Source organism: Oncorhynchus mykiss, chromosome 5, assembly GCF_013265735.2.
Source record: "Oncorhynchus mykiss isolate Arlee chromosome 5, USDA_OmykA_1.1, whole genome shotgun sequence".
In the NCBI taxonomy this organism is placed as follows: Eukaryota; Metazoa; Chordata; class Actinopteri; order Salmoniformes; family Salmonidae; genus Oncorhynchus; species Oncorhynchus mykiss.
Genome location: NC_048569.1, coordinates 79,259,886 through 79,282,799, shown reverse-complemented (window position 1 = coordinate 79,282,799; position 22,914 = coordinate 79,259,886). Strand labels below are relative to the sequence as shown.

Below are 22,914 nucleotides of genomic sequence, written 5' to 3'. Positions count from 1 at the left end.
CCTCCCTCCCTCCCTCCCTCCCTCATCCTCTTTCCTCTCCCTCCCTCCCTCCCGCCCTCATCCTCTTTCCTCTCTCTCCCTTATTCTCTCTCCTCTCTCTCTCCTTATTAGGACGTATTGGTCCTGGTGTCTGTGTCCTTGCTGTACCAACCAGTGCCAACCTATCTCCTCTCCCTCCTGGCCTGCATGTTGTCATAGAGACAGGGTCATGGCCGCCTTCAAGGGGATCTTGACGCAGGAGTTCTGGCGTTGCATGGGGGCAGAGTTCTTAGCCATGATAATCTTTGTCCCACCCTGACCTAGTCCTCCTGACCTAGCACCCACCCTGACCTAGTCCTCATCTCCCTCTGCTTCGGAATCAGCATTGCCACCTTGGTCAAGTGTTTTGGACACATGAGTGGAGCTCATATTAACCCTGCGGTGACCGCAGCCATGGTGGTGACCCAGGGACTCAGCTTGGCCAAGGCAGTGTTTTACCTCCTGGCACAGTGTCTGGGAGCATTGGTGGGTGCAGCTGTGCTCTACGGGGTTACTCCAGATGTTCTCAGGGTCGAGGTGGGCGTCACATCAGTAAGAGGGAAGGGAGACAGAGTCTGAACTTTAACCTTGATTAGTTGTCATGTTAGCTGTCATCATCACTGAAGAGGAACTCACAGTTGAAGTTGTTATGGGTAGTCATTGTCTGAGTCTAAAATGGCAAGTCTAAAATGGCACACTATTCCCTACATAGTGCACTACTTTTAATCAGAGCCCTATGGGCCCTGGTCAAAAGTTGGCCCGGGATAAAACCAGTATCACGATACATGTTAGTATCGTGGCAAGGAAACAAAACAAAAGCACAAAGCAGATTTCATTTCTTTAGGAAAACAGCCCTAATGTTGGAAACAAACATCATTATGTTGTCATCCAGAGTCATAAGTATTTATTTTCCCAGCTATAGCATACTATATTTTACATACAGCAGGTTTTTAAAGGACCACAGAGTTTTTTCATTTAGTCAAAAGTAGTGTACTACATAGGGAAAGGGGTGGCATTTGGGATTTAGCCCTTGTCCTCAAGTCTACTGCACGTGCCTTACATCCTGTCTGGTTTGCTAACCAAGGTCATGTGACTCTCCCCAGGTGAACACGAGTATCTCTGTGGGCCATCACCTTCGAACTCATCTTCACCATGTTAGCCACCTGTGACCCCAAATGCAGAGACCTGAAGGGCTCAGCTGCCCTGGCAATCGGCTTCTCTGTCTGCATCGGACACCTGTTCGATGTGAGTAGTACCTCAGATAGCCAACAGAGTTTGCCACTCTTCGTCAGTCAACAAACCCCAACCCTAGCACTAACTACAGCCCCTAAACCTGACCCTAGCACTAACTCTAGCCGCTAAACCTAACCCTAGCACTAACTCTAGCCCCTAAACCTAACCCTAGCACTAACTCTAGCCCCTAAACCTAACCCTACCACTAACTCTAGCCCCTAAACCTAACCCTAGCACTAACTCTAGCCCCTAAACCTAACCCTAACCCTAAACCTAACCCTAGCACTAACTCTAGCCCCTAAACCTAACCCTAGCCCCTAAACCTAACCCTACCACTAACTCTAGCCCCTAAACCTAACCCTAGCCCTTAAACCTAACCCTACCACTAACTCTAGCCCCTAAACCTAACCCTAGCACTAACTCTAGCCCCTAAACCTAACCCTAACCCTAACCCTAACCCTAGTACTAACTCTAGCCCCTAAACCTAACCCTAGCACTAACTCTAGCCACTAAACCTAACCCTAGCACTAACTCTAGCCCCTAAACCTAACCCTAGCACTAACTCTAGCCCCTAAACCTAACCCTAGCACTAACTCTAGCCCTAAACCTAACCCTAGCACTAACTCTAGCCCCTAAACCTAACCCTAGCACTAACTCTAGCCACTAAACCTAACCCTACCACTAACTCTAGCCCCTAAACCTAACCCTGGCACTAACTCTAGCCCCTAAACCTAAACCTAACCCTAAACCTAACCCTAGCACTAACTCTAGCCCCTAAACCTAACCCTAGCCCCTAAACCTAAAACTAGCACTAACTCTAGCCCCTAAACCTAACCCTAGCCCCTAAACCTAACCCTACCACTAACTCTAGTCCCTAAACCTAACCCTAACCCTAAACCTAACCCTAGCACTAACTCTAGCCCCTAAACCTAACCCTAGCCCCTAAACCTAACCCTAGCACTAACTCTAGCCCCTAAACCTAACCCATAAACCTAACCCTAGCACTAACTCTAGCCCCTAAACCTAACCCTAGCACTAACTCTAGCCCCTAAACCTAACCCTAGCACTGACTCTAGCCACTAAACCTAACCCTAAACCTGACCCTAGCACTAACTCTAGCCCCTAAACCTAACCCTAGCACTAACTCTAGCCCATAAACCTGACCCTAGCACAAACTCTAGCCCCTGAACCTAACCCTAGTACTAACTCTAGCCCCTAAACCTAACCCTAGCACTAACTCTAGCCACTAAACCTAACCCTAGCACTGACTCTAGCCACTAACCCTAACCCTAGCACTAACTCTAGCCCCTAAACCTAACCCTAGCCCCTAAACCTAACCCTAGCACTAACTCTAGCCCCTAAATCTAACCCTAGCACTAACTCTAGCCCCTAAACCTAACCCTAGCACTAACTCTAGCACCTAAACCTAACCCTAGCACTAACTCTAGCCCCTAAACCTAACCCTAGCACTAACTCTAGCCCCTAAACCTAACCCTAGCACTAACTCTAGCCACTAAACCTAACCCTAGCACTGACTCTAGCCACTAACCCTAACCCTAGCCCCTAAACCTAACCCTAGCACTAACTCTAGCCCCTAAACCTAACCCTAGCCCCTAAACCTAACCCTAGCACTAACTCTAGCCCCTAAATCTAACCCTAGCACTAACTCTAGCCCCTAAACCTAACCCTAGCACTAACTCTAGCACCTAAACCTAACCCTAGCACTAACTCTAGCCCCTAAACCTAACCCTAGCACTAACTCTAGCCCCTAAACCTAACCCTAGCCCTTAAACCTAACCCTACCACTAACTCTAGCCCCTAAACCTAACCCTAGCACTAACTCTAGCCCCTAAACCTAACCCTAACCCTAACCCTAACCCTAGCACTAACTCTAGCCCCTAAACCTAACCCTAGCACTAACTCTAGCCCCTAAACCTAACCCTAGCACTAACTCTAGCCCCTAAACCTAACCCTAGCACTAACTGTAGCCCCTAAACCTAACCCTAGCACTAACTCTAGCCCCTAAACCTAACCCTAGCACTAACTCTAGCCCCTAAACCAAACCCTAGCACTAACTCTAGCCACTAAACCTAACCCTACCACTAACTCTAGCCCCTAAACCTAACCCTGCCACTAACTCTAGCCCCTAAACCTAACCCTAACCCTAAACCTAACCCTAGCACTAACTCTAGCCCCTAAACCTAACCCTAGCCCCTAAACCTAACCCTAGCACTAACTCTAGCCCCTAAACCTAACCCTAGCCCCTAAACCTAACCCTACCACTAACTCTAGCCCCTAAACCTAACCCTAACCCTAAACCTAACCCTAGCACTAACTCTAGCCCCTAAACCTAACCCTAGCCCCTAAACCTAACCCTAGCATTAACTCTAGCCCCTAAACCTAACCCTAGCCCATAAACCTAACCCTAGCACTAACTCTAGCCCCTAAACCTAACCCTAGCACTAACTCTAGCCCCTAAACCTAACCCTAGCACTGACTCTAGCCACTAAACCTAACCCTAAACCTGAGCCTAGCACTAACTCTAGCCCCTAAACCTAACCCTAGCACTAACTCTAGCCCATAAATCTGACCCTAGCACAAACTCTAGCCCCTAAACCTAACCCTAGTACTAACTCTAGCCCATAAACCTAACCCTAGCACTAACTCTAGCCACTAAACCTAACCCTTAGCACTGACTCTAGCCACTAACCCTAACCCTAGCACTAACTCTAGCCCCTAAACCTAACCCTAGCCCCTAAACCTAACCCTAGCACTAACTCTAGCCCCTAAATCTAACCCTAGCACTAACTCTAGCCCCTAAACCTAACCCTAGCACTAACTCTAGCACCTAAACCTAACCCTAGCACTAACTCTAGCCCCTAAACCTAACCCTACCACTAACTCTAGCCACTAAACCTAACCTTAGCACTAACTCTAGCCCCTAAACCTAACCCTAGCACTAACTCTAGCCCCTAAACCTAACCCTAGCACTAACTCTAGCCCCTAAACCTAACCCTAGCACTAACTCTAGCCCCTAAACCTAACCCTAACCGTAAACCTAACCTTAGCACTAACTCTAGCCCCTAAACCTAACCCTAGCCCCTAAACCTAACCCTAGCACTAACTCTAGCCCCTAAACCTAACCCTAGCCCCTAAACCTAACCCTAGCACTAACTCTAGCCCCTAAACCTAAGCCTAGCACTAACTCTAGCCCCTAAACCTAATCCTAGCACTGACTCTAGCCACTAAACCGAACCCTAAACCTGACCCTAGCACTAACTCTAGCCCCTAAACCTAACCCTAGCATTAACTCTAGCCCCTAAACCTGACCCTAGCACTAACTCTAGCCCCTAAACCTAACCCTAGTACTAACTCTAGCCCCTAAACCTAACCCGAGCACTAACTCTAGCCCCTAAACCTGACCCTAGCACTAACTCTAGCCACTAAACCTAACCCTAGCACTAACTCTAGCCCCTAAACCTAAACCTAGCACTAACCCTAGCCATTAAACCTAACCCTACCACTAACTCTAGCCCCTAAACCTAACCCTAGCCCCTAAACCTAACCCTAGCACTAACTCTAGCCCCTAAACCTAACCCTAGCACTAACTCTAGCCCCTAAACCTAACCCTAGCACTAACTCTAGCCCCTAAACCTAACTCTAGCACTAACCCTAGCCATTAAACCTAACCCTACCACTAACTCTAGCCCCTAAACCTAACCCTAGCCCCTAAACCTAACCCTAGCACTAACTCTAGCCCCTAAACCTAACCCTACCACTAACTCTAGGCCCTAAACCTAACCCTAGCCCCTAAACCTAACCCTAGCACTAACTCTAGCCCCTAAACCTAACCCTAGAACTGACTCTAGCCACTAAACCTAACCCTAAACCTGACCCCAGCACTAACTCTAGCCCCTAAACCTAACCCTAGCATAACTCTAGCCCCTAAACCTGACCCTAGCACTAACTCTAGCCCCTAAATGTAACCCTAGTACTAACTCTAGCCACTAAACCTAACCCGAGCACTAACTCTAGCCACTAAACCTAACCCTAGCACTGACTCTAGCCACTAAACCTAACCCTAGCAGTAACTCTAGCCACTAAACCTAACCCGAGCACTAACTCTAGCCACTAAACCTAACACTAGCACTGACTCTAGCCACTAAACCTAACCCTAGCACTAACTCTAGCCACTAAACCTAAACCTAGCACTAACTCTAGCCACTAAACCTAACCCTAGCACTAACTCTAGCCCCTAAACCTAACCCTAGCACTAACTCTAGCCCCTAAACCTAACCCTAGCACTAACTCTAGCCCCTAAACCTGACCCTAGCACTAACTCTAGCCACTAAACCTAACCCTAGCACTAACTCTAGCCCCTAAACCTAAACCTAGCACTAACCCTAGCCATTAAACCTAACCCTACCACTAACTCTAGCCCCTAAACCTAACCCTAGCCCCTAAACCTAACCCTAGCACTAACTCTAGCCCCTAAACCTAACCCTAGCCCTAACTCTAGCCCCTAAACCTGACCCTAGCACTAACTCTAGCCACTAAACCTAACCCTAGCACTAACTCTAGCCCCTAAACCTAAACCTAGCACTAACCCTAGCCATTAAACCTAACCCTACCACTAACTCTAGCCCCTAAACCTAACCCTAGCCCCTAAACCTAACCCTAGCACTAACTCTAGCCCCTAAACCTAACCCTAGCACTAACTCTAGCCCCTAAACCTAACCCTAGCACTAACTCTAGCCCCTAAACCTAACTCTAGCACTAACCCTAGCCATTAAACCTAACCCTACCACTAACTCTAGCCCCTAAACCTAACCCTAGCCCCTAAACCTAACCCTAGCACTAACTCTAGCCCCTAAACCTAACCCTACCACTAACTCTAGCCCCTAAACCTAACCCTAGCCCCTAAACCTAACCCTAGCACTAACTCTAGCCCCTAAACCTAACCCTAGAACTGACTCTAGCCACTAAACCTAACCCTAAACCTGACCCCAGCACTAACTCTAGCCCCTAAACCTAACCCTAGCATAACTCTAGCCCCTAAACCTGACCCTAGCACTAACTCTAGCCCCTAAATGTAACCCTAGTACTAACTCTAGCCACTAAACCTAACCCGAGCACTAACTCTAGCCACTAAACCTAACCCTAGCACTGACTCTAGCCACTAAACCTTACCCTAGCAGTAACTCTAGCCACTAAACCTAACCCGAGCACTAACTCTAGCCACTAAACCTAACACTAGCACTGACTCTAGCCACTAAACCTAACCCTAGCACTAACTCTAGCCACTAAACCTAAACCTAGCACTAACTCTAGCCACTAAACCTAACCCTAGCACTAACTCTAGCCCCTAAACCTAACCCTAGCACTAACTCTAGCCCCTAAACCTAACCCTAGCACTAACTCTAGCCCCTAAACCTGACCCTAGCACTAACTCTAGCCACTAAACCTAACCCTAGCACTAACTCTAGCCCCTAAACCTAAACCTAGCACTAACCCTAGCCATTAAACCTAACCCTACCACTAACTCTAGCCCCTAAACCTAACCCTAGCCCCTAAACCTAACCCTAGCACTAACTCTAGCCCCTAAACCTAACCCTAGCCCTAACTCTAGCCCCTAAACCTAACTCTAGCACTAACCCTAGCCATTAAACCTAACCCTACCACTAACTCTAGCCCCTAAACCTAACCCTAGCCCCTAAACCTAACCCTAGCACTAACTCTAGCCCCTAAACCTAACCCTACCACTAACTCTAGCCCCTAAACCTAACCCTAGCCCCTAAACCTAACCCTAGCACTAACTCTAGCCCCTAAACCTAACCCTAGAACTGACTCTAGCCACTAAAACTAACCCTAAACCTGACCCCAGCACTGACTCTAGCCCCTAAAGCTAACCCTAGCATTAACTCTAGCCCCTAAACCTGACCCTAGCACTAACTCAAGCCCCTAAATGTAACCCTAGTACTAACTCTAGCCCCTAAACCTAACCCGAGCACTAACTCTAGCCACTAAACCTAACCCTAGCACTGACTCTAGCCACTAAACCTAACCCTAGCACTAACTCTAGCCACTAAACCTAACCCTAGCGCTAACTCTAGCCACTAAACCTAACCCTAGCACTAACTCTAGCCCCTAAACCTAACCCTAGCACTAACTCTAGCCCCTAAACCTAACCCTGGCACTAACTCTAGCCCCTAAACCTAACCCTAGCACTAACTCTAGCCCCTAAACCTAACCCTAGCACTAACTCTAGCCCCTAAACCTAACCCTAGCACTAACTCTAGCCCCTAAACCTAACCCTAGCACTAACTCTAGCCCCTAAACCTAACCCTAGCACTAACTCTAGCCCCTAAACCTAACTCTAGCACTAACCCTAGCCATTAAACCTAACCCTACCACTAACTCTAGCCCCTAAACCTAACCCTAGCCCCTAAACCTAACACTAGCACTAACTCTAGCCCCTAAACCTAACCCTACCACTAACTCTAGCCCCTAAACCTAACCCTAGCCCCTAAACCTAACCCTAGCACTAACTCTAGCCCCTAAACCTAACCCTAGAACTGACTCTAGCCACTAAACCTAACCCTAAACCTGACCCCAGCACTAACTCTAGCCCCTAAAGCTAACCCTAGCCCTAACTCTAGCCCCTAAACCTGACCCTAGCACTAACTCTAGCCCCTAAATGTAACCCTAGTACTAACTCTAGCCCCTAAACCTAACCCAAGCACTAACTCTAGCCACTAAACCTAACCCTAGCACTGACTCTAGCCACTAAACCTAACCCTAGCACTAACCCTAGCCCCTAAACCTAACACTAGCACTAACTCTAGCCCCTAAACCTAACCCTACCACTAACTCTAGCCCCTAAACCTAACCCTAGCCACTAAACCTAACCCGAGCACTAACTCTAGCCACTAAACCTAACCCTAGCACTGACTCTAGCCACTAAACCTTACCCTAGCAGTAACTCTAGCCACTAAACCTAACACTAGCACTGACTCTAGCCACTAAACCTAACCCTAGCACTAACTCTAGCCACTAAACCTAAACCTAGCACTAACTCTAGCCACTAAACCTAACCCTAGCACTAACTCTAGCCCCTAAACCTAACCCTAGCACTAACTCTAGCCCCTAAACCTAACCCTAGCACTAACTCTAGCCCCTAAACCTGACCCTAGCACTAACTCTAGCCACTAAACCTAACCCTAGCACTAACTCTAGCCCCTAAACCTAAACCTAGCACTAACCCTAGCCATTAAACCTAACCCTACCACTAACTCTAGCCCCTAAACCTAACCCTAGCCCCTAAACCTAACCCTAGCACTAACTCTAGCCCCTAAACCTAACCCTAGCCCTAACTCTAGCCCCTAAACCTAACTCTAGCACTAACCCTAGCCATTAAACCTAACCCTACCACTAACTCTAGCCCCTAAACCTAACCCTAGCCCCTAAACCTAACCCTAGCACTAACTCTAGCCCCTAAACCTAACCCTACCACTAACTCTAGCCCCTAAACCTAACCCTAGCCCCTAAACCTAACCCTAGCACTAACTCTAGCCCCTAAACCTAACCCTAGAACTGACTCTAGCCACTAAAACTAACCCTAAACCTGACCCCAGCACTGACTCTAGCCCCTAAAGCTAACCCTAGCATTAACTCTAGCCCCTAAACCTGACCCTAGCACTAACTCAAGCCCCTAAATGTAACCCTAGTACTAACTCTAGCCCCTAAACCTAACCCGAGCACTAACTCTAGCCACTAAACCTAACCCTAGCACTGACTCTAGCCACTAAACCTAACCCTAGCACTAACTCTAGCCACTAAACCTAACCCTAGCGCTAACTCTAGCCACTAAACCTAACCCTAGCACTAACTCTAGCCCCTAAACCTAACCCTAGCACTAACTCTAGCCCCTAAACCTAACCCTGGCACTAACTCTAGCCCCTAAACCTAACCCTAGCACTAACTCTAGCCCCTAAACCTAACCCTAGCACTAACTCTAGCCCCTAAACCTAACCCTAGCACTAACTCTAGCCCCTAAACCTAACCCTAGCACTAACTCTAGCCCCTAAACCTAACCCTAGCACTAACTCTAGCCCCTAAACCTAACTCTAGCACTAACCCTAGCCATTAAACCTAACCCTACCACTAACTCTAGCCCCTAAACCTAACCCTAGCCCCTAAACCTAACACTAGCACTAACTCTAGCCCCTAAACCTAACCCTACCAATAACTCTAGCCCCTAAACCTAACCCTAGCCCCTAAACCTAACCCTAGCACTAACTCTAGCCCCTAAACCTAACCCTAGAACTGACTCTAGCCACTAAACCTAACCCTAAACCTGACCCCAGCACTAACTCTAGCCCCTAAAGCTAACCCTAGCATTAACTCTAGCCCCTAAACCTGACCCTAGCACTAACTCTAGCCCCTAAATGTAACCCTAGTACTAACTCTAGCCCCTAAACCTAACCCAAGCACTAACTCTAGCCACTAAACCTAACCCTAGCACTGACTCTAGCCACTAAACCTAACCCTAGCACTAACTCTAGCCACTAAACCTAACCCTAGCACTAACTCTAGCCACTAAACCTAACCCTAGCACTAACTCTAGCCACTAAACCTAACCCTAGCACTAACTCTAGCCCCTAAACCTAACCCTAGCACTCACTCTAGCCCCTAAACCTAACCCTAGCACTAACTCTAGCCCCTAAACCTAACCCTAGCACTAACTCTAGCCCCTAAACCTAACCCTAGCACTAACTCTAGCCCCTAAACCTAACCCTAGCACTAACTCTAGCCCATAAACCTAACCCTAGCACTAACTCTAGCCAATAAACCTAACCCTAGCACTAACTCTAGCCCCTAAACCTAACCCTAGCACTAACTCTAGCCCCTAAACCTAACCCTAGCACTAACCCTAGCCATTAAACCTAACCCTATCACTAACTCTAGCCCCTAAACCTAACCCTAGCCCCTAAACCTAACCCTAGCACTAACTCTAGCCCCTAAACCTAACCCTAGCACTAACTCTAGCCCCTAAACCTAACCCTAGCACTAACCCTAGCCATTAAACCTAACCCTAGCACTAACTCTAGCCCCTAAACCTAACCCTAGCACTAACCCTAGCCATTAAACCTAACCCTATCACTAACTCTAGCCCCTAAACCTAACCCTAGCCCCTAAACCTAACCCTAGCACTAACTCTAGCCCCTAAACCTAACCCTAGCACTAACTCTAGCCCCTAAACCTAACCCTAGCACTAACCCTAGCCATTAAACCTAACCCTACCACTAACTCTAGCCCCTAAACCTAACCCTAGCCCCTAAACCTAACACTAGCACTAACTCTAGCCCCTAAACCTAACCCTACCACTAACTCTAGCCCCTAAACCTAACCCTAGCCCCTAAACCTAACCCTAGCACTAACTCTAGCCCCTAAACCTAACCCTAGAACTGACTCTAGCCACTAAACCTAACCCTAAACCTGACCCCAGCACTAACTCTAGCCCCTAAAGCTAACCCTAGCATTAACTCTAGCCCCTAAACCTGACCCTAGCACTAACTCTAGCCCCTAAATGTAACCCTAGTACTAACTCTAGCCCCTAAACCTAACCCAAGCACTAACTCTAGCCACTAAACCTAACCCTAGCACTGACTCTAGCCACTAAACCTAACCCTAGCACTAACTCTAGCCACTAAACCTAACCCTAGCACTAACTCTAGCCACTAAACCTAACCCTAGCACTAACTCTAGCCACTAAACCTAACCCTAGCACTAACTCTAGCCCCTAAACCTAACCCTAGCACTCACTCTAGCCCCTAAACCTAACCCTAGCACTAACTCTAGCCCCTAAACCTAACCCTAGCACTAACTCTAGCCCCTAAACCTAACCCTAGCACTAACTCTAGCCCCTAAACCTAACCCTAGCACTAACTCTAGCCCCTAAACCTAACCCTAGCACTAACTCTAGCCAATAAACCTAACCCTAGCACTAACTCTAGCCCCTAAACCTAACCCTAGCACTAACTCTAGCCCCTAAACCTAACCCTAGCACCAACCCTAGCCATTAAACCTAACCCTATCACTAACTCTAGCCCCTAAACCTAACCCTAGCCCCTAAACCTAACCCTAGCACTAACTCTAGCCCCTAAACCTAACCCTAGCACTAACTCTAGCCCCTAAACCTAACCCTAGCACTAACCCTAGCCATTAAACCTAACCCTATCACTAACTCTAGCCCCTAAACCTAACCCTAGCCCCTAAACCTAACCCTAGCACTAACTCTAGCCCCTAAATCTAAACCTAACACTAACTCTAGCCCCTAAACCTAACCCTAGCACTAACTCTAGCCCCTAAACCTAACCCTAGCACTAACTCTAGCCAATAAACCTAACCCTACCTCTAACTCTAGCCCCTAAACCTAACCCTAGCCCCTAAACCTAACCCTAGCACTAACTCTAGCCCCTAAACCTAACCCTAGCACTAACTCTAGCCCCTAAACCTAACCCTAGCACTAACTCTAGCCCCTAAACCTAACCCTAGCACTGACTCTAGCCACTAAACCTAACCCTAAACCTGACCCTAGCACTAACTCTAGCCCCTAAACCTAACATTAACTCTAGCCCCTAAACCTGACCCTAGCACTAACTCTAGCCACTAAACCTAACCCTAGCACTAACTCTAGCCCCTAAACCTCACCCTACCACTAACTCTAGCCCCTAAACCTAACCCTAGCCCCTAAACCTAACCCTAGCACTAACTCTAGCCCCTAAACCTAACCCTAGCACTAACTCTAGACCCTAAACCTAACCATGGCACTAACCCTAGCCATTAAACCTAACCCTACCACTAACTCTAGCCCCTAAACCTAACCCTAGCCCCTAAACCTATCCCTAGCACTAACTCTAGTCCCTAAACCTAACCCTAGCACTAACTCTAGCCCCTAAACCTAACCCTAGCACTAACTCTATCCCCTAAACCTAATCCTAGCCCCTAAACCTAACCCTAGCACTAACTCTAGCCCCTAAACCTAACCCTAGCACTAACTCTAGCCCCTAAACCTAACCCTAGCACTGACTCTAGCCACTAAACCTAACCCTAAACCTGACCCTAGCACTAACTCTAGCCCCTAAACCTAACCCTAGCATTAACTCTAGCCCCTAAACCTGACCCTAGCACTAACTCTAGCCACTAAACCTAAACCTAACACTAACTCTAGCCCCTAAACCTAACCCTAGCACTAACTATAGCCCCTAAACCTAACCCTAGCACTAACTCTAGCCCCTAAACCTAACCCTGGCACTAACCCTAGCCATTAAACCTAACCCTACCACTAACTCTTGCCCCTAAACCTAACCCTAGCCCCTAAACCTATCCCTAGCACTAACTCTAGCCCCTAAACCTAACCCTAGCACTAACTCCAGCCCCTAAACCTAACCCTAGCACTAACTCTAGCCCCTAAACCTAACCCTAGCACTAACTCTATCCACTAAACCTAACCCTACCACTAACTCTAGCCCCTAAACCTAACCCTAGCCCCTAAACCTAACCCTAGCACTAACTCTAGCCCCTAAATCTAACCCTAGCACTAACTCTAGCCCCTAAACCTAACCCTAGCACTAACTCTAGCACCTAAACCTAACCCTAGCACTAACTCTAGCCCCTAAACCTAACCCTAGCACTAACTCTAGCCCCTAAACCTAACCCTAGCCCTTAAACCTAACCCTACCACTAACTCTAGCCCCTAAACCTAACCCTAGCACTAACTCTAGCCCCTAAACCTAACCCTAACCCTAACCCTAACCCTAGCACTAACTCTAGCCCCTAAACCTAACCCTAGCACTAACTCTAGCCCCTAAACCTAACCCTAGCACTAACTTTAGCCCCTAAACCTAACCCTAGCACTAACTCTAGCCCCTAAACCTAAACCTAGCACTAACTCTAGCCCCTAAACCTAACCCTAGCACTAACTCTAGCCCCTAAACCAAACCCTAGCACTAACTCTAGCCACTAAACCTAACCCTACCACTAACTCTAGCCACTAAACCTAACCCTGGCACTAACTCTAGCCCCTAAACCTAACCCTAACCCTAAACCTAACCCTAGCACTAACTCTAGCCCCTAAACCTAACCCTAGCCCCTAAACCTAACCCTAGCACTAACTCTAGCCCCTAAACCTAACCCTAGCCCCTAAACCTAACCCTACCACTAACTCTAGCCCCTAAACCTAACCCTAACCCTAAACCTAACCCTAGCACTAACTCTAGCCCCTAAACCTAACCCTAGCCCCTAAACCTAACCCTAGCATTAACTCTAGCCCCTAAACCTAACCCTAGCCCATAAACCTAACCCTAGCACTAACTCTAGCCCCTAAACCTAACCCTAGCACTAACTCTAGCCCCTAAACCTAACCCTAGCACTGACTCTAGCCACTAAACCTAACCCTAAACCTGACCCTAGCATTAACTCTAGCCCCTAAACCTAACCCTAGCACTAACTCTAGCCCATAAACCTGACCCTAGCACAAACTCTAGCCCCTAAACCTAACCCTAGTACTAACTCTAGCCCATAAACCTGACCCTAGCACAAACTCTAGCCCCTAAACCTGACCCTAGCACTAACTCTAGCCCCTAAACCTAACCCTAGCACTAACTCTAGCCCCTAAACCTAACCCTAGTACTAACTCTAGCCCATAAACCTAACCCTAGCACTAACTCTAGCCCCTAAACCTAATCCTAGCACTAACTCTAGCCCATAAACCTGACCCTAGCACAAACTCTAGCCCCTAAACCTAACCCTAGTACTAACTCTAGCCCATAAACCTAACCCTAGCACTAACTCTAGCCCCTAAACCTAACCCTAGCACTAACTCTAGCCCCTAAACCTAACCCTAGCACTGACTCTAGCCACTAAACCTAACCCTAAACCTGACCCTAGCACTAACTCTAGCCCCTAAACCTAACCCTAGCATTAACTCTAGCCCCTAAACCTGACCCTAGCACTAACTCTAGCCACTAAACCTAAACCTAACACTAACTCTAGCCCCTAAACCTAACCCTAGCACTAACTATAGCCCCTAAACCTAACCCTAGCACTAACTCTAGCCCCTAAACCTAACCCTGGCACTAACCCTAGCCATTAAACCTAACCCTACCACTAACTCTTGCCCCTAAACCTAACCCTAGCCCCTAAACCTATCCCTAGCACTAACTCTAGCCCCTAAACCTAACCCTAGCACTAACTCCAGCCCCTAAACCTAACCCTAGCACTAACTCTAGCCCCTAAACCTAACCCTAGCACTAACTCTATCCACTAAACCTAACCCTACCACTAACTCTAGCCCCTAAACCTAACCCTAGCCCCTAAACCTAACCCTAGCACTAACTCTAGCCCCTAAATCTAACCCTAGCACTAACTCTAGCCCCTAAACCTAACCCTAGCACTAACTCTAGCACCTAAACCTAACCCTAGCACTAACTCTAGCCCCTAAACCTAACCCTAGCACTAACTCTAGCCCCTAAACCTAACCCTAGCCCTTAAACCTAACCCTACCACTAACTCTAGCCCCTAAACCTAACCCTAGCACTAACTCTAGCCCCTAAACCTAACCCTAACCCTAACCCTAACCCTAGCACTAACTCTAGCCCCTAAACCTAACCCTAGCACTAACTCTAGCCCCTAAACCTAACCCTAGCACTAACTCTAGCCCCTAAACCTAACCCTAGCACTAACTCTAGCCCCTAAACCTAAACCTAGCACTAACTCTAGCCCCTAAACCTAACCCTAGCACTAACTCTAGCCCCTAAACCAAACCCTAGCACTAACTCTAGCCACTAAACCTAACCCTACCACTAACTCTAGCCACTAAACCTAACCCTGGCACTAACTCTAGCCCCTAAACCTAACCCTAACCCTAAACCTAACCCTAGCACTAACTCTAGCCCCTAAACCTAACCCTAGCCCCTAAACCTAACCCTAGCACTAACTCTAGCCCCTAAACCTAACCCTAGCCCCTAAACCTAACCCTACCACTAACTCTAGCCCCTAAACCTAACCCTAACCCTAAACCTAACCCTAGCACTAACTCTAGCCCCTAAACCTAACCCTAGCCCCTAAACCTAACCCTAGCATTAACTCTAGCCCCTAAACCTAACCCTAGCCCATAAACCTAACCCTAGCACTAACTCTAGCCCCTAAACCTAACCCTAGCACTAACTCTAGCCCCTAAACCTAACCCTAGCACTGACTCTAGCCACTAAACCTAACCCTAAACCTGACCCTAGCATTAACTCTAGCCCCTAAACCTAACCCTAGCACTAACTCTAGCCCATAAACCTGACCCTAGCACAAACTCTAGCCCCTAAACCTAACCCTAGTACTAACTCTAGCCCATAAACCTGACCCTAGCACAAACTCTAGCCCCTAAACCTGACCCTAGCACTAACTCTAGCCCCTAAACCTAACCCTAGCACTAACTCTAGCCCCTAAACCTAACCCTAGTACTAACTCTAGCCCATAAACCTAACCCTAGCACTAACTCTAGCCCCTAAACCTAATCCTAGCACTAACTCTAGCCCATAAACCTGACCCTAGCACAAACTCTAGCCCCTAAACCTAACCCTAGTACTAACTCTAGCCCATAAACCTAACCCTAGCACTAACTCTAGCCACTAAAACTAATCCTAGCACTAACTCTAGCCACTAAACCTAATCCTAGCACTAACTCTAGCCCCTAAACCTAACCCTAGCACTAACTCTATCCACTAAACCTAACCCTACCACTAACTCTAGCCCCTAAACCTAACCCTAGCCCCTAAACCTAACCCTAGCACTAACTCTAGCCCCTAAATCTAACCCTAGCACTAACTCTAGCCCCTAAACCTAACCCTAGCACTAACTCTAGCACCTAAACCTAACCCTAGCACTAACTCTAGCCCCTAAACCTAACCCTAGCACTAACTCTAGCCCCTAAACCTAACCCTAGCCCTTAAACCTAACCCTACCACTAACTCTAGCCCCTAAACCTAACCCTAGCACTAACTCTAGCCCCTAAACCTAACCCTAACCCTAACCCTAACCCTAGCACTAACTCTAGCCCCTAAACCTAACCCTAGCACTAACTCTAGCCCCTAAACCTAACCCTAGCACTAACTCTAGCCCCTAAACCTAACCCTAGCACTAACTCTAGCCCCTAAACCTAAACCTAGCACTAACTCTAGCCCCTAAACCTAACCCTAGCACTAACTCTAGCCCCTAAACCAAACCCTAGCACTAACTCTAGCCACTAAACCTAACCCTACCACTAACTCTAGCCACTAAACCTAACCCTGGCACTAACTCTAGCCCCTAAACCTAACCCTAACCCTAAACCTAACCCTAGCACTAACTCTAGCCCCTAAACCTAACCCTAGCCCCTAAACCTAACCCTAGCACTAACTCTAGCCCCTAAACCTAACCCTAGCCCCTAAACCTAACCCTACCACTAACTCTAGCCCCTAAACCTAACCCTAACCCTAAACCTAACCCTAGCACTAACTCTAGCCCCTAAACCTAACCCTAGCCCCTAAACCTAACCCTAGCATTAACTCTAGCCCCTAAACCTAACCCTAGCCCATAAACCTAACCCTAGCACTAACTCTAGCCCCTAAACCTAACCCTAGCACTAACTCTAGCCCCTAAACCTAACCCTAGCACTGACTCTAGCCACTAAACCTAACCCTAAACCTGACCCTAGCATTAACTCTAGCCCCTAAACCTAACCCTAGCACTAACTCTAGCCCATAAACCTGACCCTAGCACAAACTCTAGCCCCTAAACCTAACCCTAGTACTAACTCTAGCCCATAAACCTGACCCTAGCACAAACTCTAGCCCCTAAACCTGACCCTAGCACTAACTCTAGCCCCTAAACCTAACCCTAGCACTAACTCTAGCCCCTAAACCTAACCCTAGTACTAACTCTAGCCCATAAACCTAACCCTAGCACTAACTCTAGCCCCTAAACCTAATCCTAGCACTAACTCTAGCCCATAAACCTGACCCTAGCACAAACTCTAGCCCCTAAACCTAACCCTAGTACTAACTCTAGCCCATAAACCTAACCCTAGCACTAACTCTAGCCCCTAAACCTAACCCTAGCACTAACTCTAGCCCCTAAACCTAACCCTAGTACTAACTCTAGCCCATAAACCTAACCCTAGCACTAACTCTAGCCACTAAACCTAACCCTTAGCACTGACTCTAGCCACTAACCCTAACCCTAGCACTAACTCTAGCCCCTAAACCTAACCCTAGCCCCTAAACCTAACCCTAGCACTAACTCTAGCCCCTAAATCTAACCCTAGCACTAACTCTAGCCCCTAAACCTAACCCTAGCACTAACTCTAGCACCTAAACCTAACCCTAGCACTAACTCTAGCCCCTAAACCTAACCCTAGCACTAACTCTAGCCACTAAACCTAACCTTAGCACTAACTCTAGCCCCTAAACCTAACCCTAGCACTAACTCTAGCCCCTAAACCTAACCCTAGCACTAACTCTAGCCCCTAAACCTAACCCTAACCGTAAACCTAACCTTAGCACTAACTCTAGCCCCTAAACCTAACCCTAGCCCCTAAACCTAACCCTAGCACTAACTCTAGCCCCTAAACCTAACCCTAGCCCCTAAACCTAACCCTAGCACTAACTCTAGCCCCTAAACCTAACCCTAGCACTAACTCTAGCCCCTAAACCTAATCCTAGCACTGACTCTAGCCACTAAACCGAACCCTAAACCTGACCCTAGCACTAACTCTAGCCCCTAAACCTAACCCTAGCATTAACTCTAGCCCCTAAACCTGACCCTAGCACTAACTCTAGCCCCTAAACCTAACCCTAGTACTAACTCTAGCCCCTAAACCTAACCCGAGCACTAACTCTAGCCCCTAAACCTGACCCTAGCACTAACTCTAGCCACTAAACCTAACCCTAGCACTAACTCTAGCCCCTAAACCTAAACCTAGCACTAACCCTAGCCATTAAACCTAACCCTACCACTAACTCTAGCCCCTAAACCTAACCCTAGCACTAACTCTAGCCCCTAAACCTAACCCTACCACTAACTCTAGCCCCTAAACCTAACCCTAGCCCCTAAACCTAACCCTAGCACTAACTCTAGCCCCTAAACCTAACCCTAGAACTGACTCCAGCCACTAAACCTAACCCTAAACCTGACCCCAGCACTAACTCTAGCCCCTAAACCTAACCCTAGCATAACTCTAGCCCCTAAACCTGACCCTAGCACTAACTCTAGCCCCTAAATGTAACCCTAGTACTAACTCTAGCCCCTAAACCTAACCCGAGCACTAACTCTAGCCACTAAACCTAACCCTAGCACTGACTCTAGCCACTAAACCTAACCCTAGCAGTAACTCTAGCCACTAAACCTAACCCGAGCACTAACTCTAGCCACTAAACCTAACACTAGCACTGACTCTAGCCACTAAACCTAACCCTAGCACTAACTCTAGCCACTAAATCTAAACCTAGCACTAACTCTAGCCACTAAACCTAACCCTAGCACTAACTCTAGCCCCTAAACCTAACCCTAGCACTAACTCTAGCCCCTAAACCTAACCCTAGCACTAACTCTAGCCCCTAAACCTGACCCTAGCACTAACTCTAGCCACTAAACCTAACCCTAGCACTAACTCTAGCCCCTAAACCTAAACCTAGCACTAACCCTAGCCATTAAACCTAACCCTACCACTAACTCTAGCCCCTAAACCTAACCCTAGCCCCTAAACCTAACCCTAGCACTAACTCTAGCCCCTAAACCTAACCCTAGCCCTAACTCTAGCCCCTAAACCTAACTCTAGCACTAACCCTAGCCATTAAACCTAACCCTACCACTAACTCTAGCCCCTAAACCTAACCCTAGCCCCTAAACCTAACCCTAGCACTAACTCTAGCCCCTAAACCTAACCCTACCACTAACTCTAGCCCCTAAACCTAACCCTAGCCCCTAAACCTAACCCTAGCACTAACTCTAGCCCCTAAACCTAACCCTAGCACTAACTCTAGCCACTAAACCTAACCTTAGCACTAACTCTAGCCCCTAAACCTAACCCTAGCACTAACTCTAGCCCCTAAACCTAACCCTAGCACTAACTCTAGCCCCTAAACCTAACCCTAACCGTAAACCTAACCTTAGCACTAACTCTAGCCCCTAAACCTAACCCTAGCCCCTAAACCTAACCCTAGCACTAACTCTAGCCCCTAAACCTAACCCTAGCCCCTAAACCTAACCCTAGCACTAACTCTAGCCCCTAAACCTAACCCTAGCACTAACTCTAGCCCCTAAACCTAATCCTAGCACTGACTCTAGCCACTAAACCGAACCCTAAACCTGACCCTAGCACTAACTCTAGCCCCTAAACCTAACCCTAGCATTAACTCTAGCCCCTAAACCTGACCCTAGCACTAACTCTAGCCCCTAAACCTAACCCTAGTACTAACTCTAGCCCCTAAACCTAACCCGAGCACTAACTCTAGCCCCTAAACCTGACCCTAGCACTAACTCTAGCCCCTAAACCTAACCCTAGCACTAACTCTAGCCCCTAAACCTAAACCTAGCACTAACCCTAGCCATTAAACCTAACCCTACCACTAACTCTAGCCCCTAAACCTAACCCTAGCACTAACTCTAGCCCCTAAACCTAACCCTACCACTAACTCTAGCCCCTAAACCTAACCCTAGCCCCTAAACCTAACCCTAGCACTAACTCTAGCCCCTAAACCTAACCCTAGAACTGACTCTAGCCACTAAACCTAACCCTAAACCTGACCCCAGCACTAACTCTAGCCCCTAAACCTAACCCTAGCATAACTCTAGCCCCTAAACCTGACCCTAGCACTAACTCTAGCCCCTAAATGTAACCCTAGTACTAACTCTAGCCCCTAAACCTAACCCGAGCACTAACTCTAGCCACTAAACCTAACCCTAGCACTGACTCTAGCCACTAAACCTAACCCTAGCAGTAACTCTAGCCACTAAACCTAACCCGAGCACTAACTCTAGCCACTAAACCTAACACTAGCACTGACTCTAGCCACTAAACCTAACCCTAGCACTAACTCTAGCCACTAAACCTAAACCTAGCACTAACTCTAGCCACTAAACCTAACCCTAGCACTAACTCTAGCCCCTAAACCTAACCCTAGCACTAACTCTAGCCCCTAAACCTAACCCTAGCACTAACTCTAGCCCCTAAACCTGACCCTAGCACTAACTCTAGCCACTAAACCTAACCCTAGCACTAACTCTAGCCCCTAAACCTAAACCTAGCACTAACCCTAGCCATTAAACCTAACCCTACCACTAACTCTAGCCCCTAAACCTAACCCTAGCCCCTAAACCTAACCCTAGCACTAACTCTAGCCCCTAAACCTAACCCTAGCCCTAACTCTAGCCCCTAAACCTAACTCTAGCACTAACCCTTGCCATTAAACCTAACCCTACCACTAACTCTAGCCCCTAAACCTAACCCTAGCCCCTAAACCTAACCCTAGCACTAACTCTAGCCCCTAAACCTAACCCTACCACTAACTCTAGCCCCTAAACCTAACCCTAGCCCCTAAACCTAACCCTAGCACTAACTCTAGCCCCTAAACCTAACCCTAGAACTGACTCTAGCCACTAAAACTAACCCTAAACCTGACCCCAGCACTGACTCTAGCCCCTAAAGCTAACCCTAGCATTAACTCTAGCCCCTAAACCTGACCCTAGCACTAACTCAAGCCCCTAAATGTAACCCTAGTACTAACTCTAGCCCCTAAACCTAACCCGAGCACTAACTCTAGCCACTAAACCTAACCCTAGCACTGACTCTAGCCACTAAACCTAACCCTAGCACTAACTCTAGCCACTAAACCTAACCCAAGCACTAACTCTAGCCACTAAACCTAACCCTAGCACTAACTCTAGCCCCTAAACCTAACCCTAGCACTTACTCTAGCCCCTAAACCTAACGCTGGCACTAACTCTAGCTCCTAAACCTAACCCTAGCACTAACTCTAGCCCCTAAACCTAACCCTAGCACTAACTCTAGCCCCTAAACCTAACCCTAGCACTAACTCTAGCCCCTAAACCTAACCCTAGCACTAACTCTAGCCCCTAAACCTAACCCTAGCACTAACTCTAGCCCCTAAACCTAACCCTAGCACTAACTCTAGCCCCTAAACCTAACTCTAGCACTAACCCTAGCCATTACACCTAACCCTACCACTAACTCTAGCCCCTAAACCTAACCCTAGCCCCTAAACCTAACCCTAGCACTAACTCTAGCCCCTAAACCTAAACCTACCACTAACTCTAGCCCCTAAACCTAACCCTAGCCCCTAAACCTAACCCTAGCACTAACTCTAGCCCCTAAACCTAACCCTAGAACTGACTCTAGCCACTAAACCTAACCCTAAACCTGACCCCAGCACTAACTCTAGCCCCTAACATAACCCTAGCATTAACTCTAGCCCCTAAACCTGACCCTAGCACTAACTCAAGCCCCTAAATGTAACCCTAGTACTAACTCTAGCCCCTAAACCTAACCCGAGCACTAACTCTAGCCACTAAACCTAACCCTAGCACTGACTCTAGCCACTAAACCTAACCCTAGCACTAACTCTAGCCACTAAACCTAACCCTAGCACTAACTCTAGCCACTAAACCTAACCCTAGCACTAACTCTAGCCACGAAACCTAACCCTAGCACTAACTCTAGCCCCTAAACCTAACCCTAGCACTAACTCTAGCCCCTAAACCTAACCCTAGCACTAACTCTAGCCCCTAAACCTAACCCTAGCACTAACTCTAGCCCCTAAACCTAACCCTAGCACTAACTCTAGCCCCTAAACCTAACCCTAGCACTAACTCTAGCCCCTAAACCTAACCCTAGCACTAACTCTAGCCAATAAACCTAACCCTAGCACTAACTCTAGCCCCTAAACCTAACCCTAGCACTAACTCTAGCCCCTAAACCTAACCCTAGCACTAACCCTAGCCATTAAACCTAACCCTATCACTAACTCTAGCCCCTAAACCTAACCCTAGCCCCTAAACCTAACCCTAGCACTAACTCTAGCCCCTAAATCTAAACCTAACACTAACTCTAGCCCCTAAACCTAACCCTAGCACTAACTCTAGCCCCTAAACCTAACCCTAGCACTAACTCTAGCCCCTAAACCTAACCCTAGCACTAACTCTAGCCCCTAAACCTAACCCTAGCACTAACTCTAGCCCCTAAACCTAACCCTAGCACTAACTCTAGCCCCTAAACCTAACCCTAGCACTAACTCTAGCCACTAAACCTAACCCTACCTCTAACTCTAGCCCCTAAACCTAACCCTAGCCCCTAAACCTAACCCTAGCACTAACTCTAGCCCCTAAACCTAACCCTAGCACTAACTCTAGCCCCTAAACCTAACCCTAGCACTAACTCTAGCCCCTAAACCTAACCCTAGCACTGACTCTAGCCACTAAACCTAACCCTAAACCTGACCCTAGCACTAACTCTAGCCCCTAAACCTAACATTAACTCTAGCCCCTAAACCTGACCCTAGCACTAACTCTAGCCACTAAACCTAACCCTAGCACTAACCCTAGCCCCTAAACCTA

At 47.8% G+C, this 22,914-nt stretch overlaps 1 pseudogene; it reads left to right on the top strand.

The window, feature by feature from the left end:
* The first annotated feature begins 208 nt into the window (after positions 1-208).
* Positions 209-22,914, top strand: part of LOC118964722 — a 39,345-nt pseudogene continuing 16,639 nt past the window's right edge.